The following is a 20,769-nucleotide window of genomic DNA, read 5'->3' on the forward strand; positions in this document are numbered from 1 at the left end:
TGTACTCTGCCTGGCAGTAGCATACAGCTCCATGCATTCAGCACCAGCCACCTAATGCATGAATGGCAGGGTGCCATGGCATCCTGGTTTTGTCCAGCCCAAATATACATTTATTGGATGCGTTTTAAAGCTTTGGTTGGTTGGTTGTTCTCAAACTTGACATTTATTTAGAGGTTGTTGTGAAATATAAACGGATGCACAGTTAACCCCTTCTCGCTGCAGCCACTTTGAAGGGCCTATATATTAGAAACCCCCATAAATAACCTCATTTTAAAAACTGCACTCCAAAGTAGTCAAAACAGCATTTAGAAAGTTTCTTAACCCTTTAGGCGTTTCACGGGAATTAAAGGGTAACTAAACGTTCAAACTTCTAACATTTCATAGTGACATGTCAGTGCTTGGTCTCACATCAATCAAAACTTCTGGAGACCCCAACCAATCACTAAAATGAAGCGGCAGAAGTGCTCGTGTGAGCGCTCAGCGGCTTCTTTTCGGTTCTTTTTTCCGGAAAGCCGATGCAGCGGCGAGCACACTTGTCAGGAGCGGGGCAATGGCTGTATTACACAGCCACAGCCTCGCTCTGGCTACATTCATGTGTTACAATACTAAGCTGTGCGGCCGCACTGCTTAGTATCAAAATACATGAATTAACGGTACTGAACCTTTTCAGGGTGCACGGCATTAAAAGAGTATCGATATTTTGATGCATCATGCAACCTGAATCGTGAGCATTTCGACCCCACAGGTGCTTCATAGATTTTGTTAGAATTGGGCAGTGAAAATAAAAAAATAGTAATTTTCATTTTCTCAACAAAATGAGAAAAAGAACCCCAGAATATGTAAAGCAATTTCTCCTGAGTGTGGCAATACCTCATATGTGGTCTTGCTGTTCGGACACACAGTAGGGCTCAGAAGGGAAGGAGTGCCATTTGGCTTTTGGAGTGCAGATTTTGCTGGATTGGTTTCTAGGTGCCATGTCACATTTGCAAAGCCCCTGTGCAACCAAAACAGCCCCTGTAGAACCACAGAAGTGGCCGCATTTTGAAAACGACACCCCTCAAGTCATTCACCTAGGGGTGTAGTGAGCATGTTAACAGGTGTTTTCCAGAAATTAGTGTGCACTCGATGTTGCAGAGTGAAAATGGCAATTTCTCCATAGATATGCCATTTCAGTGCCCAATATGTGAACAGCTTGTGCCACCATGAAAAGACAGCTCTCTAATTATTATGCGGTTTTTCCCGGTTTTAGAAACACCCTACATGTGGCCCTAATCTTCTGCCTGGACATTCGACCAGGCTCAGGAGTGAAAGCGTACCATGCGAAACGGAGGCCTAATTTGTATTGGTTAAAAATTGCAGAGGCTCTGATGTGAAATAAAAACCCCCTGAGAAGTGACCCCATTTTGGAAACTACACCCCCTTAAGGCATTAACCCCTTCAGGACACAGCCTGTTTTGGCCTTGTGGACGCAGGTGATTTTTTCAAATCTGACATATGTCACTTTATGTGGTAATAGCTTTGGAATGATTTTACCTTTCCAAGCGATTCCGAGATTGTTTTCTCGTGACATTGTACTTTACGTCTGAAAAAATTTGGTCGATAAATGCAGTATTTGTGAAAAACACGAAAATTTAGAGAAACTTTGCAAAAAAATAGTATTTTTCTAAATTTAAATGTATCTGCTTGCAAAACAGATAGTAATACCACACAAAATAGTTACTAGTTAACATCCCCCATATGTCTACTTTATGTTTGCATAGTTTTTTGAACGTCCTTTTATTTTTCTAGGACGTTACAAGGCTTAGAACTTTAGCAACAATTTCTCACATATTCAAGAAAATTTCAAAACCTATTTTTTCCAGGGACCAGTTCATTTCTGAAGTGGCTTTGGAGGGCCTTATATATTAGAAACTCCCCATAAAACACCCCACTTTAAAAACTTCACCCCTGAAAGTATTCAAAACCGCATTAAGAAAGTTTCTTAATCCATTAGGCGTTTCACAGGAATTAAAGCAAAGTAGAGGTGTAATTTACAAATGTAATTTTTTTCTGCAGAAATTAATTTGTAATAGAAAAAAATCTGTAACACAGAAGGTTTTACATGAGAAACGAAACTCAATATTTATTGCCCAGATTTTTAGAAATATCCCACATGTGGCCCTGGTGTCCCGATGGACTGAAACACCGGCCTCACGAGCAAAGGAGCACCTAGTGGATTTTGAAGCCTCCTTTTTATTACAATATATTTTAGGCACCATGTCGGGTTTGAAGAGGTCTTGTGGTGCCTAAACAGTGGAAACCCCCAAAAAGTGACCCCATTTTGGAAACTACACCCCTCAAGGAATTTATCTAGGGGTATAGTGAGCATTTTAACCCCACAGGTTTTTTGCTGAATTTATTGGAATTAATCTGTGAAAATGAAAATCTACATTTCTTATGAAGAAACAGACATTTTTAATTTTTGCAAGGAATAAAGGAGAAAAAGCACCCCAGCATTTGTAAAGAAATTTCTCCTGATTACGGCAATACCCCACATGTGGTCATAAAGTTATGTTTGAACACATTACAGCCCTCAGAAGGGAAGGAGCGCCATTTGGCTTTAGGAGCTCAAATTTTGCTATAATGGTTTTCGGTGCCATGTCGCATTTGCAACGCCCTGGAGGGACCAAAACAGCGGAAACCCTGCAAAAGTGACATTCACTATCAGAATCCAAGAGAGCAAATGCCCCTTCGACGGTATATAACTTGTGTGCCATTTTTTTACGTATTTTTTTTTTAAACTTATTTTTGTAACAATTTTATTAAAAGTAACAAAGAAAAAGTCCACTAATCAATTGATCAATACATTTATAAACGACCCTAACAATATCTAGAATTAATAGAACTGTAAAATATAGGAATAAATTATTTTATCTAAATGTGTGTATATGTATATATTACGTATACATATATAATCAATTGAATCTATACAACTAATCAATCGTTGAACGACCAATAATTAATAACTTTATGAACGACCCTATCAATTTGATATGTAGAATTAATAAAATTAATAATTTATAGGAATGTTTGTGTGTATATATATATATATATATATATATATATATATTACATTATAGATATATATCTAATTAATTAAATCACAACTAAATTATGACAACCCTAATAAATAAATTTATGAGCAACCCTAACAATAAATCAGTGTATTTAGAATTTACAGACGTGTAAAACATATGAAGAGATTTATATAAGTATGTGTGTATGCGTATATATTACATGTACGTATATATCTATATGATGTTCTAGATATAACATCCCTATTAATTTTTAGTATTAACAAGTTTAATATTCAAATATATGTCTATATACAATATATAGTGTGTGTATATATATACATATTACACACACATTATACATATTATACACACATTACAGAAGCTGGGCGTTGTGAAGAGAAGTGGATGACACTTCTATACACAACGCCCAGCTAGTAAAAAAGTAGTAAACACACCCCGATGTCCGCACATAATACACGCCCAGTTGTACTTTTACTTTTCAACACGCCCAGTTGTACTTTTGCAAGCCTCATTTGCATAAATACAAAAATGGTCATAACTTGGCCAAAAATGCTCGTTTTTTAAAAATAAAAACGTTACTGTAATCTACATTGCAGCGCCTATCTGCTGCAATAGCAGATAGGGGCTGCAAAATCTGGTGACAGAGCCTCTTTAACTTATTTTTTCATAGACGTAATGGTATGAGGGCTGTTTTTTTTGCAGGACGAGGTGTTTTTATTTTATCACTTTCTATCCTATTTTTGGGGGGGGCAAGGTGATAAAAAAAAAACAGTAATTTTGGAATCGTTTTTTAAAGTTTATTTTTTACAGTGTTATAAATTACATGTTAACTTTATTCCGCGCACCAGTACGATTCTGGCAATACCAAATTGATAGCGCTTTAGGTTTTACAACTTTTTGCACAATAAAATTACTTTTGTAAAAAAAACAAAAAAAAAAACATTTCTGTCGCCATGTTCAGAGAACCAGAACTTCATTTTTTTAGCTGACGGAGCTGTATGAGGGCTTGTTTTTTTGCGAGACGACCTATAGTTTATATAGGAACCATTTTTGGATACATTTTGGTAGGCAAGATGACCAAAAAAACAGCAATTCTGGCATTGTTTTTTAGTTCTTTTTTCAACGGCATTCACCGCACAGGAAAATAACATAATATTTTTATCGTTCAGGTTGTTACGGCCACGGTGATGCCAATTATGTATGTTTTATTTTATTTTTTCAATAATAAGAGGACTTGATAAAGATAAAAGGGCGATGCATTAGAACGGTCAGTCGTTCACTGACCGCAAGACGATTCACAGTCGCTCACTGACCGCCTAACCAGCTTCTGTAATTGGCAGTCCAGCAGGCCATCGTTAGGCCTCCTGTTGCCATAGCAAAAAAAATAATAATAATAAAAAAAAAATATAATTATACTGAAGAGAAAAAAGTTGATGGCTGCAAGTCCGTCTTCTCTAGCCCACGGTGATCAATCATTTGTGAAGCCGTGTCTGGCTACACAAATGTAGCAATACATGCCGGTTATTTAAATGAATGGCCATCCATTTAACGCATGGATGGGCTGGGTTTGTCAGACAGGAGGCGGTCTTACAGGGTGACTCTCCCACTCTGGCTCATAGATGAGGGTCCAGAGCAGGCAATCCCCCACCGACATCCATATTCACTAATAGGGCACATGTTTAATGAAAACCACCTCAGTCTAACCCCTTTAAATTAGTAAATTCAGCAAAATCAGAATATTGCAAGACATGACTTATAATGCATAATCTGTTGCGATCTAAAAAAGACACACAAAATAGCAACAGAGGAAAGTTGGCCAAACCTGACATCTTCGGCTTACCATCTTATGGGTATGGGAATGTCCCGACCCTCCCCCGATTGCAGATGTTGAGCGAAAGAAGGATTGTGCATGTTAAATCTTTGTTCGCGTTTTAGATAAGCCACATGAACAAAAAGGTAATTGAACAACCTACAAGAACCTCTAACCAAAACAATGGCGTAAACAGGGGTCCCTTTTATACAGGTAGACAACCTAAACGCGAACCACAAGGGAACATAGCCCCTGAACAAAAGGTGTCTGGCAGAGTGTAAGTCCTCTCTCCCCGTCCGGCCAACAGATACCTAAAGTGTATGGGCAGCTCCAGGCTCTTGTGTAGACCAGTGGTGGTCAGTGGTTACAGCATACAACTCACAATAAACTAATATGGTCTACAGAATAGAATAGTTTCATATACACTAGAATAGTTCGTATTCACACCCCACCACTACTCTTCTTTATACAAGGTCCTGATGAGGAGCACTCCTCATCATCAGTGCTGCGTCACACATTATGTCTTGATGCCGCCTTGCGTCAGGGCCTAGTATAAACTGCAGCATGCTGAGGGAGCCTCAGGGGACCCATAGACGAGCATTCTTCTTATAGTCGGATATGGGAAATGGGGGGGTTGTCTGATGGGGGGGGGGTGGCAAGGTATGGGACTACCTTGCTACGCCCCACAGATTTTCACAAATTTTTTTGCATTGTTTTGTAGACATTGTTCGAACTAGGGATGTCACGATACCAGAATTTGGACTTCGATACCGATACTTTGTGTAGTATTGCGATTCTTAATACCAAAACGATACTTTGCCAATAGTGATAATAAAAAAAAACAAAAACAACGTTTTCATTTCCTGATGTGAGGGACGAGGTATTATGAATTTTGAATCTCTATGTGCCTCACATTAATAGTAATTAACCCAATCATGTTCCTCAGTCATGACTGAGGAACATGATTGGGTTAATGTGTGAGGTACATGATGGGGTTAATTCCTATTAATCTGAGGCATATGGAGGCTTAAAATTCATAATACCTCGTGCCTCACATTAAGTGAAAGAAAGCCGTTTTTATTTTAGAGTAATCATAAATGACACTATAGATTTATTACGGACACAACGATACGAATATGTGTATATCTTATGTATTGAGACTTATTTTAAGGTTTATTGTATAAATATATATATATATATATATATATATATTTTTTTTTTTTAAATTTAACATTACTTTATTTTTTTTACTTTTTATTTTTAAACTTTAATGTACTGGAATATATCTATATGACAGTACATTAGCCTGTGTACTGAAAGGGCATACCCAAGTATGCCCTAACAGGAAATATGGTCATACAGCCCTGTGGTCCTTCAATGGATCCTGGGCTGTCTGCCCATATATGGTATGTCCCTCGATCACGTCACAGGGATTCCCTGTGACACGATCCAAAGGGCATTCCCCCTTTCTCATTTACCCCTTGATGGTGAGCTTTGATCGCAGCTTTGATCTCATCATTCCGTGGATTAACGACGGAGATGAGAGATTTCCCTGATCGCCGCCGCTGGGCTGCGGCTGTGTAATACAACCATTGCCCCGCTCCTGACAACAAATGTGCGTGCGGTCAGCATAGGGTGATACGGCCAGCGCTGCACTAATGAGCGGTGGCACAGACACTGAAGACAGAACATGGGGGTGTTTTGCAGTGCATCCGTCATGTTCTGTCTCCAGCGCACTTGTCAGGACTCAGGAGCGGGGCAATGGCTGTATCACACAGCCGTAGCCCTACTCGGACTACATTAATTTGTTACAATGCCAAGCTGTGCAACCACACAGCTTAGTATCGAAATACATTAAATAACGTTATTGAAGCGTTTGAGGGTGCACGGTATCGAAACCGTACCGAAGTTTCGATGCATCGTGCAACCCTAGTTCGAACCAGTTAGGGCTGCAGTCTACCAAGAGGCTCAGGGAGGAAGCAGGGGACAATGCAGGATTCTTTTCGATGTGACTTATGGACACGTAGTGGTGACATGCCACCAGCACTTATAACACAGAATCTCTCTCCAGCGTGGGGGGCAAAAAAATAAAATCTAAGACTGGAAAGTTAGAAAATAATAAAAGAGGAGGCGATGATAGACTCAAAGCAGGGCATTGTTTCTAGTAAAGAACTGCTGATAGTTACTCAGAGGCTATGACCAGTTTCCTGTCATTATCAGTATTGCTTGGTGATCGGTTATCATATGACCCATCCCATTGTTGTAAGGGGTGAGGCACTTTTATTAGCATGTGAGAATTAGCCATGAATAAAAGTCTGTTTATCTACGGCTGCCCATACATCTTCATTTCTCAGAATTAGGCTTCGTCCACATCTGCGCTAGGGTCCCGTTTCGACGTTCCGACGGAAAGCTCCGATGGAACGTCGAAACGGGTCCCTAGCGCAGATGTGAACGAAGCCTAAATTTCTAGAAAAAGTGACATTTTTGCCCTGAAGTTAGGGTATGTTCACATGGCCTATTTACGGACGTAATTCGGGCGTATTAACCCCCGAATTATGTCCGAAAATGCACCTCGATAGCGTTGACAAACATCTGCCAATGGGCTGACGTTTGTCTGTTCACACGAGGCGTATATTTACGCGCCGCTGTCAAAAGACGGCGCGTAAACAGACGCCCGCGTCAAAGAAGTGACCTGTCACTTCTTGGGGCGTAATTGGAGCCGTTATTCATTGACTCCAATGAAAAGCAGCGCCAATTACGTCCGTAATGGACGCGGCGTTCAAGTGCCTGCACATGCTGTTACGGCTGAAATTACCGGGATGTTTTCTCCTGAAAACATGCCCGTAATTTCAGCTGTTACGGACGCTGCCGTGTGAGCATACCCTTAAAGTAGTAAATATTCGATCATTGCAAGGTCGATCATTGAAAGGTGCTACTAGGAACAAAGACAGCCTCTGTCAGCAGTACATTGACAGAATACAGGAATAGGGATCGTTCACACTTACATATTACAGGTCTATATTAAGTCCGTATTTTTCAGTGAATAAAAAGGTTGATTTAATTGCTTTTATTCACTTTTTTTTTTATATGCGCACAGATTTATTTTTTTTTGTTTTGTTTTTTAATATGCCGCATGTTCCAATGGATCTGTAATGGTGCCTTTTTTAGCCCACAAAAAGTCAATAGGTTGAATTTAAAAACACCTGTTCTGTATTTGCATAGTTCACATGTGCGTATTTATTCCGTTTTTTAGCATCCGAAAACTCGGCCTGGAAAAATCTGCTCCGGTTTTTTTTCCAAGTGGTTTTGCACCACACGCATTTGACACATTTTTGCTGTGTTTTCTTTTACATATTTCTTCAGACATAGGGAAAAAAAACGCACGTTTTTTCTTTTGCCGGAAACCGCGTCAAAAAATGCATCAAAAAAACTCAGGGCCTTAAGTGTATTCTGGTTGTGAAGAGTTTTTACCAGTTTTCACCAATCCGCTGGGTAGGTGACAACTGGACGATTGTGGTGTTCCAATCATTAGAATAAAGGGATGTGCACACACAAACTCAATAATGTCTGAAAATACGGAGCGGTCTTCAAGGGAAAACCGCTCCTGATTGTCAGAAGTTTTTTAAGCCACTCGCATTTTTCGCTGTGTTTTTTACACCCGTTTTTGGAGCGGTTTTCAATAGAGTCAATATAAAACGGCCACTTAAATAAACGGCCTGTCGGAACAGAACGCCGTTTTCCCATTGCAATCAATGGGCAGATGTTTGGAGGCATTCTGCTTCCGATTTTTCGGCCTGAAAAAACGGCCAAAAATAAGCCATGTGAACATACCCTAAGGGGTCCCACTTCCACCGTTTGAATGGAGCGGCAGACGAACAAAGAGCGCTGCATTCACTTTCTTTGGGACTAACAGATAGCCGAGCGCTGTACTCGATCTCCTTAAATCCAATAGAAAGTGAATGGAGCAACAGTGCCATTGCTCAACTGCTGCTCCATTCAAATGGGAGACACTGGGACCCACCCCCGATTCTGCAGTTTTCAGAAAATCCCATATGTTGCCCTCATGTCCAACTTGTGGATTTTGCGGTCACCTTGCTTTTTTTTTTTACCAGGCACCTTTTCATGTTTGAAGAGGCCTTGCTTGACGTGCCAAAACATAACCTGAAAAAGACCCCGTTTTGGAAACTACACCCCTCAAGGAATCTAGATTCTAGTGAGCATTTTGACCCCACAGGTGTTTCTATGAATTTATTAGAATTGGGACGTGAAAAAAAAAACAAAAAAAACAAAACATTTTAATATGTAGTTTTAGCTTGAACATTTTTCATTTCAACAAGGAATTCAGAAGATAAAACATCCCAAAAGATGTAGGCAATTTCTCCCGGGCACAGCAATACAACATATGTGATCACTCTGCTGTTTAGAACGCAGATTTTGCTGGAAGGGTTTTCTGACACCATGTCACATTTGCAAAGCCCTGAGATACCGATACAATGGAAACCCCTAAAAAGTGACTCCATTTAATAAACTACAACCCTCAATTTATCTATGTATATAGTGAGAATTTTGACCCCACACATCCGCCGCAGCCCTTTTTCAGATTTTCATTTTCTCCTCCCCACATTCCAGAAGCCATAACGTCTTTATTTTTCCATCGATATAGTCCTATGAGGGCTTGATTTTTGCGGGACGAGTTGTAGTTTTTCGTAGCACCATTTATTTTGCCGTATAAAGTACTAGGAAACGGGAAGAAATTATTTGTGGGGTAGAAAATGAAAAAAAAAAGCGATTCCTCCACTTTTTTTGCACGCCGTTTTTACGGAATTCACTGTGCACTTAAAACAACATGTTAACTTTATTCTGTGGGTCAATACGATTATGGCGATACCAAATATATATAGTATTTTCTATATTTTACATGTCCTAAGTGTAAAAACTAAAATTTATTTTGCGTCGCCAAATTCCGAGAGGCATAAGTTTTTTATTTTTCCGTCGATTAAGTGGTATGAGGGCTTATTTTTTGCGGGATAACCTTTAGTTCGATTAAACTCTCAAAATGGCTAGAAAAAGAGAGCTTTCATGTGAAACTCCACAGTCTATTCTTGTTCTTAGAAATGAAGGCGATTCCATGCGAGAAATTGCCAAGAAACTGAAGATTTCCTACAACGGTGTGTACTACTCCCTTCAGAGGACAGCACACACAGGCTCTAACCAGAGTAGAAAGAGAAGTGGGAGGCCCCACTGCACAACTGAGCGACAAGACAAGTACATTAGAGTCTCTAGTTTGAGAAATAGACGCCTCACAGGTCCTCAACTGGCAGCTTTATTAAATAGTACCCGCAAAACGCCAGTGTCAACGTCTACAGTGAAGAGGCGACTCCGGGATGCTGGCCTTCAGGGCAGAGTGGCAAAGAAAAAGCCATATCTGAGACTGGCTAATAAAAGGAAAAGATTAATATGGGCAAAAGCACACAGACATTGGACAGAGGAAGATTGGAAAAAAGTGTTATGGACAGACGAATCGAAGTTTGAGGTGTTTGGATCACACAGAAGAACATTTGTGAGACGCAGAACAACTGAAAAGATGCTGGAAGAGTGCCTGACGCTATCTGTCAAGCATGGTGGAGGTAATGTGATGGTCTGGGGTTGCTTTGGTGCTGGTAAAGTGGGAGATTTGTACAAGGTAAAAGGGATTTTGAATAAGGAAGGCTATCACTCCATTTTGCAACGCCATGCCATACCCTGTGGACAGCGCTTGATTGGAGCCAATTTCATCCTACAACAGGACAATGACCCAAAGCACACCTCCAAATTATGCAAGAACTATTTAGGGAAGAAGCAGGCAGCTGGTATTCTATCTGTAATGGAGTGGCCAGCGCAGTCACCAGATCTCAACCCCATAGAGCTGTTGTGGGAGCAGCTTGACCGTATGGTACGCAAGAAGAGCCCATCAAGCCAATCCAACTTGTGGGAGGGGCTTCTGGAAGCATGGGGTGAAATTTCTCCCGATTACCTCAGCAAATTAACAGCTAGAATGCCAAAGGTCTGCAATGCTGTAATTGCTGCAAATGGAGCATTCTTTGATGAAAGCAAAGTTTTAAGGAGAAAATTATTATTTCAAATAAAAATCATTATTTCTAACCTTGTCAATGTCTTGACTATATTTTCTAGTCATTTTGCAACTCATTTGATAAATATAAGTGTGAGTTTTCATGGAAAACACAAAATTGTCTGGGTGACCCCAAACTTTTGAACGGTAGTGTACGTGTGAATATACCCATCGACTGTTAAGCACACAAGGCTGGGTTTTCACATTGTGGTAAAAATGCAATTTTTTCCCACATATCGCGGCAAGAAGAGCATTTTGACCGCGATGTGTGAAACCAGCCTTGTGTGATTAGTGAGCGTGAAGCTACTGGACCCCATTGAAGAATCTAACTGTGCCACCCTCAGACTACGTGCTACTTCTAATACTGGTGTCTTATGCGGTGGAGACAGATTTTTTTTTTCCATATAAAACTCTATAAAGGGGGAAAAAAACCCTCTCAAACATGGCAAAAAAAAAAAAGCTATAGGAACTGCATTGTGACTTACAATGGGGTCTCGCCGTGGTGTCTGTTGTTTTGACAGGAAGATTAGCGTTGTCTGCAGTACTATTCCTTACATAAAGTCGGACGTGATTTGTAATGGAGCTTCTGCCTCAAATGTGAACAGAGCCTTACATGCCCGATCCTTCTTTCCTCGGATGACAGATGCCGGGAGATGGTCAGACTGCCCCTTTAAGATCCTTTTGCACCGGCCATTATGGACCGTTAAAAAAATTAGTGCCGTTCAACGAGACAGCTCGTTAATCGTCAGTTGTTTACGCTTTTCACAAGGAGAAATGATTGGTTATATATGGGGACGGGCGATCAATACTACGATATTTATTGCTGCATAAACTATATACCAATAAACCAGCGTTTGCTAGTTTATCGGGCGACTATTGCCCTGTTCATATGAACGCTGATTTGCCTGATCGTTGACCCATGTAAAAAGGGCCTGTACACACTAGAATGTCAAGACCATCCTGCCTAAATAACTTCTAACCACTTCAGAACTATAGAATAAATTAGGGATGGGCAATTAAATCGGAAAGAAATCCAAACCAAAATTCAGTGCAGATAGCAGGGGTCATCTTGCGAATTTTGTTTTTCCGGTTTCAACTGTATCTGCATCCTCAGGACGCAAATACAGTTGAATCCTATAGTAGAGTGGGGGAACGTCAGTTGCACTTCTGCCATATAATGGCGGCCTTAATGCCTGTCCCATTTATTTCTCGTTTAGCCTCAATGCCCGGGAGGATGGGCGTCACGTACGGGCGTCACGAACGGGAACGATGGGCGTCACGTACAGGGAGCCTCATCCTCCCTGTCTATACCAGCCCGCCATCATCCCTGTATACAACCCCCATCATCCATGTATATACAATTAAATTTAGCAGTGGAAAAATGCACTGAATTCTGGCGTTTTTGGAGTCGATCTTCAAAACGTTTTGATATTTACACGCATTTGAAGCGTATTGTGAGGCGTATTATTATTACAGTTTTACAAGGCAACTTTTTTAAATTCAGCAGCATAAAAACACGCATAAGGGTTTGTTCATATGTGCGTTGGGCTTCCGTTCATGGGTTCCAGAAGACCTTTCCATCAGGGAAATCCATCAAGGAAAACCATCGATTCCTTTAGCATTACCATTGATTTCAATGATAACGCTTCCGTTGCAAATGGTTTCCGTTTGTCTCCGTTCTGTAAGGTTTCCGTTGTTTTGGCGGAAACAATAGCGTAGTCAACTGTGTTCCCTTGACTGAAAGGCCTGTGGGAACCCATGAAAGGAAGCCCGATGCAGTATTTTCGAACGTAATAGAAGTCTTTTACGCTCCAAAATACACCTGAAATTCAGCTGTGTGAACATGGCCTAAATGTGGATTACTTCTAATGTATAATTTCATATCACAAATATTACATACACATCTTACCTACTCATACATATGCTTGAATTCGGTAAAACAGACAGTTTCATACGTTTACTTCCTTAATTATTGTCAAACCCGGACACCCCTTTGACACTGAAACACCGCCATCGCTGGGTTCAACCAGCACAACGTCCAGGTCTGAAAGTCATTGTTTGGGTGCGGTCATCGGGGACCTGAACATATCAGATCCCTGGACCAGAAGCTCTTAGTTGCGGTCGCAGACCTAAACAACCCCCATGCCACAGGAACGCTGCGATCACCAGTATAAGGGTATGTTCACACTGCTTATTTTTGGCCGTTGTTTGGGCCCTAAACGCCCGAAAAATCGGAAGCAGAACGCCTCCAAACATCTGCCCATTGATTTCAATGGGAAAAACTGCGTTCTGTGAAAAAGTGCATGTCACTTATTCAGACGTTTTTAGAGCAGTTTTTCATTGACTCTATAGAAAAACAGCTCCAAAAACGAGTTGCTTAAAAAACCGTCTGAAAGTCAGAAGCAGTTTTCCCTTGAAAACCGCTCTGTATTTTCAGACGTTTTTGGTTAAGCGTGTGAACATACCCTAAGAGTGTTCTGGCCTGACAGTAACTAACAGCCTCTGGTCTGGATGACGTCATCAGCACCTAAATAAATGAGCTGTTAAATATAGTATAAAGTAAAATTGAAATGAAAAAAAAAAAAAAAAAAAAAAGCTTCGCTCCCCAAAAAAATTCATACCTCTCTGAACCCACATCCACAAAATGAGGTAGCCTGCGTAACAAACATTTTTCATGGGTATCAGGTGCTTAAAGAGGCTCTGTCACCACATTATAAGTGGCCTATACTGTACATGATGTGATCGGCGCTGTAATGTAGATTACAGCGGTGTTTTTTATTTAGAAAAAATTAATTTTTTTTGACGGAGTTATGACCTATATTAGATTTATGCTAATGAGTTTCTTAATGAACAACTTTGCGTGTTTTACTTTTTGACCAAGTGGGCATTGTACAGAGGAGTGTATGGCGCTGACCAATCAGCGTCATACACTTCTCCCCATTCATTTACACAGTACATAGCGATATCACTATGTGCAGCCACATAAACACACAGTAACGTTACTCAAGTGTCCTGACAATGAATATACATTACCTCCAGCCAGGACGTGATGTGTATTTAGAATTCTGACACTTCGCGAATACAATCCCTACACTACAGCACAGGAAGCGTAATCTCGCGAGATTACGCTGTAAACTGTCATTTCAAACGAGATTACTCTCGCTATGTGTTGTGTAAATGAATGGAGAGAAGTGTATGACGCTGATTGGTCACTGATTGGTCAGCGTCATACACTCCTCTGTACAACGCCCACTTGGCAAAAAAGTAAAACACGCCCAGTTGTTCATTAAGAAACTCATTAGCATAGAGCTAAAAATAGGTCATAACTACGTCAAAATTGATCATTTTTCTAAATAAAAAAACACAGCTGTAATCTATATTACAGCGCCGATCACATCATGTACAATATAGGGCACTTATAATGTGGTGACAGAGCCTCTTTAAGCATTCAAACGTCACGTTCCCGTCACGCAGAATGTAGATTATCCCCCTCCACAATTTTTTGGGTGTTCTACCCCAGTACTATTTACGCCTTCATAAAAAATTCTGTACAGAGACTGCGTATAAAGTTGAGGTGGGAGATAGATGTAAAACTCAAATAGTATCTTTGACCGTGGCGCTATAGCGTCGTCATACGTTACACAATGTCACTATGCATGGGAGAAGTAGAGGATACATTTTTTTGGGTAAAGATTATTGATTGGACAAGCTACATTAAAACAGAACATGAAAAAAAAAACTGACCATCTTTCCTTTAATAAGGCTTCTTTCACACTGGCGTTCCTATCAGTTTACCTCTCTTCCGTCAAAGGAATAGAGGATCGATACATTAAAACGCAAAGAAACGGTTCCGTTAGAATTACCATTGATTTCAACGGTAGTACGCTGGGTTTCAGTTTTTTTGAGCGGAAACAAAAAAAAATGAAAACCTAGCGAACGGAGAAAAACGGAAAGCAACAAACAAAAGAATTACCATTGAAATCAATGGTAATTCTAATGGAACCGTTGCTTTCAGTTTAATGTATCGATCCTCTCTTCCTCTGACGGAAGACAGGCAAACTGATTGTAACGGTAGCGCGAACTTAGCCTAAGACCTACAAAATTAAAATGAGATTATCTCCAAATTTTCATTAATAGGAAAGCCCCATGTGTCCCGCAAAATATAAAAATAAATCAACCTTAGAATACAGCATTCCAAAATGGTGAACGTTTGCTCTGGGCATCGAGGGCGAACACCCCTCCCCCGGTTCGGAGTTGAATATCTTTACGTAGACCACCTACCTTAAGTTTAGACACAATTAGAAAACTTCCACCGCAATAATGAGACTGACATTCGTCACGCTCTTACTATTCACGGCTGGGACTGCGATCAGAGCTTCCAAAGTATACATTTACTCAACAGCGATTGCCACATACATCTGTTTCCTGGGCAGTGCTTCCTTCTGAAGGCCACGTTCATTTAGAAAAGATCTGCATTTACTAGTTTACCATTTACCATGCAATACTGTACAGCACAAACCAGCAGCAATTCAGCTTATTGAGTAACAGGGATCCGTCACCCTTCCACTGCCAGGGGCTTCAGGGACAGTTTTCAGCATTAAAAAAAAAAAAAAAAAGCAACCTGAATGAACACAAAAATAATGGAACCCCATACCCATGTATTTTCTGAAAATTGAGCCTTAAGAGCTTTGTGCACAAATAACAGAATTACGGCAGAAAATTTCTGCAGCGATTCCATTGATAGTAGCAGACTTCCCACAGCAGCAAAAACGCACCATTTCCTGTGTTTTTGACGGCAGAAAATGGTGCGGATTTTGCTGCGTTTCTCACAATGCTGGGAGATGGTGACCTTTCCTCTGAAAAACGCAGCAATTCTGTCCACTTTCCGCAGCAGGAATTTACATGCTGCGGTCCGAAAGATACGCACCGCAGGTCAGTTTCTGCTCTAAATATTTACGCAGTGTGTGGATGAGATTTGTTAAATCTCACCCACTTCGCTGACACTGTAATCAGCTGCGATGCTGCAATGGGAGACGGGAAAAAACGCTGTGAACACCCAAAGCGGTTTATGACGCAATTTATGTCAAAAACCGCTCGCGGTCTTTCCCTTTGCCTGTTGAAGAAATAGGTATAACCACATAAAAATTTAAAAAAAAATTCACAGCACAAGACGTTTGTGGTGCAAAACCACATAAAAAAAAAAAAACTGGAGATGATTTTTCCAGGCAGCATTTTTTGCCTGCAAAAAACTGTGTGAACATAGCCTAGGATAAGAACAAAACAAAAAAAAAAAACCTTACATTACTTGGGACATAGAGGCCACTTGTACTAAAAGCTGTAATGATGGCCATACACATTAGATCAGGGGTCTCAAACTCGGCCAGGTAAGTGGGCCGCATATAGAAAAAATGGGAAGTTGACGGGCCGCATTACTTTCAAATTTGATACAATACAAAATTATTGTTAATCAATTAGTTATTTGAACTACTATAACACTATATTACTATAATAATAATAACACTACATTACTATAATAATACTGCTAGGTTTAAAATTTGAGATATTTCTCCACGTGCTTATTTCAACAATCCAGCTTTCCAGTTTAAGTGTCGCCAAATGCAGTCCGGCGGCTCAGTTAGCACACATGTCAAGATTGGGCAGGCCCTCTGTAGGTAAGGCCGCCACCAGTGCCCTCTGTAGGTAAGGCCGCCACCAGTGCCCTCTGTAGGTAAGGCCGCCACCAGTGCCCTCTGTAGGTAAGGCCGCCACCAGTGCCCTCTGTAGGTAAGGCCGCCACCAGTGCCCTCTGTAGGTAAGGCCGCCACCAGTGCCCTCTGTAGGTAAGGCCGCCACCAGTGCCCTCTGTAGGTAAGGCCGCCACCAGTGCCCTCTGTAGGTAAGGCCGCCACCAGTGCCCTCTGTAGGTAAGGCCGCCACCAGTGCCCTCTGTAGGTAAGGCCGCCACCAGTGTCCTCTGTAGGTAAGGCCGCCACCAGTGCCCTCTGTAGGTAAGGCCGCCACCAGTGCCCTCTGTAGGTAAGGCCGCCACCAGTGCCCTCTGCGGAGGCCGCCACCAGTGCCCTCTGCGGAGGCCGCCACCAGTGCCCTCTGCGGAGGCCGCCACCAGTGCCCTCTGCGGAGGCCGCCACCAGTGCCCTCTGCGGAGGCCGCCACCAGTGCCCTCTGCGGAGGCCGCCACCAGCGCCCTCTGCGGAGGCCGCCACCAGTGCCCTCTGTTTATATCAATAAAAACCACAATTCCACAGAAAAATAATGCGGCAGTGCAAAAACAAATTAGAGGAAAATAAATAAATATGTGCTTTTTGTAGGACAATAGTAGTAAAGAAAAAAAAAGAAAAAATACATTTGGTATTGCCGTAATTGTCCTGACCCATAGAATAAAGTACCATGTTATGCTGCACAGTAAGGCCCTGTTCAGATTGAGTTTTTTGCAGTCAGAAAGGTTTGATCTGCCTGCACACCGTTTGTCGCTATTTTCACAGCGTTTTTCGCCCGCGGCCATTGAGCACCGGGGGAAAAACGCAGTGAAATATGCTTTCTCTGCATCCCATTGAGGTCAATGGGAGGTCAGAAACGTAAAAGCCCGAAAATAGGGCATATTGCTTCTTGGTCCCGCGAGACGTTTTTTCCCGCTCGGGGGGGGGACTGAAATCAATGGGACGCATTGTCTGCCGTCTTTTGGCGCATTTTCCGACGCGGTTTCCGTGTAAAAAAAACATGCGAACAGGGCCTAACTGGCGTAATTTTAAAACGCAAAAAGCAATGGTGGAATGGCTGTTTTGTTTATTTCCCCTAGAAAGAGTTAATAAAGTTAATCAATAAGTTACATGTAGCCCAAAATGGTGCCATTGAAAAACACAAATCATCCCGTAAAAAAAATAAAAAAGATTTACACTTCTGGCTCTCAATGCAGCGACGCAAAAACAAAAATAATTGTACTAAGGGGTTTATAACTATATTAGCAAGAAATATTCTAATACTAAAATATCCTTCACAAGAATAACATCTCCATATGTAGCCTTATATTTAGAAGTATATTGGGTAAGTATTTTCTGAGTGCTGTATTATGGAGTGTTTTCATCTGCATAGTCTCCCATATTGCAAAAGATGTTTTTATTGAGACAGTGCTGCCCTCTACAGGACATGGAGCGGTGTGTCAGATCAGGAGAACACAGCAAGTGTCAGTATCCTTAAAAGGAAATCTTATACTCAGCAACTACTGGTAAGGAAGGAAGCCAGGGATCGGCCACGTCATGTTAAGCAATAAACATAGAAATATCTTGGACACAGGATAGATTTATTATGTCCTGTAAACCCAGCACAGTTGACTTTCCCCTCATTTATCAAACAGCTGAGAAATTGTGTAGATGACGAACATACATTCATTTGTCAACCCATGGCCAAAGCTAGACTTTAGAAGTGGCCATACAAATTAGACCTATGTCGGCCGAACCTGCCATTTCTGGTGGCAGTGTCCCAACTCTCCCGACGGCAGATGTTGGGGGGGTGAAGGGTCAGGAACGTTAGATTCAAACTTGCCCGATCCTTTTGTTGGCAAGGAGGTAAGCCAATGCCATCGTCTTGAAGGAAGACTGTGCCACTAGACTACCAGTCCTCCACCAACACTGTAAAAATCTATCAAAATCTCATAATCAGCGTGACGAGGGACCGGAAAGTATATTAGCGAGTGTACTCAAATACTGCAGTAAGTACACTGCTAATACTTTTTGGTCCCCACAGAACCCCTTTAATCCTTCTAAATGTAGGGGACTCGCCATCAACGTCCCCGTCGATATGCAAAATACAGGCAACCCTGTAATAAAAAGCCCTACCACCCCCCTGATGTGTCCCAGCCTAGTCAGACCACATGCCCCAAAAGTGGTGACCCCCAACCGGTGTCCTAACCCTACTATGACCGTTAAACGGGTTCACCGGGCATTTTATATTGATGGCCTACCCTTAGGAGAGACCATCAATATCAAAATTGGTGGGGTCGAACTCCTGGCACCCCCACCGATCAGCTGAATGAAGGGTCCGCGGCATTAGTCACCTCGGCTTCTTCAGTGTTTACCAGGCACAGTGCTGTGCACATCCATAGCTGCTGCTCCTGGTATTGCAGCTCAGTCCTATTCACTGGAGTGGGACCAGAACTGAAATCCCAGGCTCATCCGCTACAGAAGTGAACAGCAGTGTGCCTATGAACTGGGAAAAGGCTGCTGCGGCGACGAATGCCGTGGCCCCATCAATCAGCTGATCGATGGGGGTGCCAATCTGAGATCGATGGCATAGCCTAAGGATAGGCCATTATTATAAAGTGCCCGGAGAACCCCTTTAACAGGGTCATACGAGGGTTAGGACAGAGGTTGTGGTCCTACATCTATTTAAAAAAGGTTATACTAAATGGAGGGGGGTAGTACAAAAAAAGGAATACACTAATGGGGGAAATTTACGAAGACTCATTTCACATGCCAGTCCTAATATAAAGAGCACTGGAGTAAAATGTGCCTAATTTATTAAGTGGCGCACACCGCTTAATAGATTAGGCGCATTTATTGTTGTTCGTGCACCAGAAAGGGATATCTAAGCCAGTTTCTGCCGTATATTTACGGAGCTAAACCCCTTTTTTAAAGTGGCGGATTAAAATAGCAAAAAGTCGATAATTATAGCGCAAATACGGCATGCAAAATTACTTGCAACTTTTTAAAACAATAAATACTGGAGTGTAGCCATTGATAAATTCCCCCCTAAATCTACTGTGAGCAGATCAAGAAGTCAAACTTGGCTGCCCACAGAAGAAATCAGAAAAACAGAACAAGAAAAAATGGTGGCATGCTCCAGTGAACTCTGTATGTACCCAGGCGTTCTACCGCAGAAGTTCTAAAGGAGCCATACAGTCGCCACGCATTGCCATACAGGCGCCGTGAAGAAAAATCTGGTGTGAGCATGTGCCCCAACTCCTGAATCTTAATTTGATTTTGTATTGTCGGTCACTGGAGAATTTGTCTAGATTATAAAATTGAATTCAAGTAATTCCCAAATATATGGTAGCACTGTGGCTAGGGAAACCTCTAAGGTTTTCAATGGATACTCCACTTTCTCAGACTCCAGGGATTTTCCCAGAATTTACAATTCTCACCTATCCACAGGATAGGTGATAATTTTCTAAACACTGGGGGCACCACCGCCGAGACCTCATCAATCGTGAAAACAGGGGTTTTGATCCCTCAGATTCTCCCCACTGCAGCCCCCGCAATGAGGAGCTTGAATGGAGCGGCAGTCAAATATGCGCCCATTGTTCCATTCAATGTCTATGAAAATGATGGAAACAGACCAGCTCTGTACTCCGAATAGAGCGGAGGCGCGAATGCTCGACCACAGCTACAAGCAATGCAGTCGAGCAGTGAGGAGGAACAGAAGGTTTAGGACCCTCGTTTTTACTATCGGTCGCGGTCCCTGCATGGGGCCCCCAGTGCTCAGAAAACTATGACCATTGTGGATAGGTGATATTTATGATTCGGGGAAAACCCCTTTAAAAGGAGCACTAAACCTAGAAATGAATGAGAAAAGTGAACAGGCGATAAACTCGCCCACATGTTTTATCAATCTGCAGGATCTTCTGCCTGTCCCTGAAAAACAGTGTTGTAGAAATCCTGCGGAGAACACAGGGGTTCATTTCCTGCTGAACTCATCCACTTTCGGATAGTAAACATTTGAGGGGCAGGGTTTGTAAGGAGCCGTAATATAGCAGTCTC

General features: G+C 41.7%; 1 protein-coding gene across 5 annotated transcripts in view; it reads right to left on the minus strand.

Annotated features, from left to right (window-relative positions):
* The window catches only part of LIMS1 (LIM zinc finger domain containing 1), a 95,415-nt gene that overhangs the window by 54,068 nt on the left and 20,578 nt on the right, over positions 1 to 20,769 (minus strand). Inside the window, exon 1 of one of the 5 annotated variants that reach the window (XM_075852670.1) lies at positions 15,278 to 15,328. The exons of the other annotated variants lie outside the window; for them this stretch is intronic. The gene's annotated coding sequence lies outside the window, so the exon portion shown is untranslated. Of the gene's footprint in view, positions 1 to 15,277; positions 15,329 to 20,769 lie in introns of those variants that run through there. 5 annotated transcript variants of the gene reach the window in all.

The sequence above is a fragment of the Rhinoderma darwinii genome, chromosome 2, assembly GCF_050947455.1.
Source record: "Rhinoderma darwinii isolate aRhiDar2 chromosome 2, aRhiDar2.hap1, whole genome shotgun sequence".
Lineage (NCBI taxonomy): Eukaryota > Metazoa > Chordata > Amphibia > Anura > Rhinodermatidae > Rhinoderma > Rhinoderma darwinii.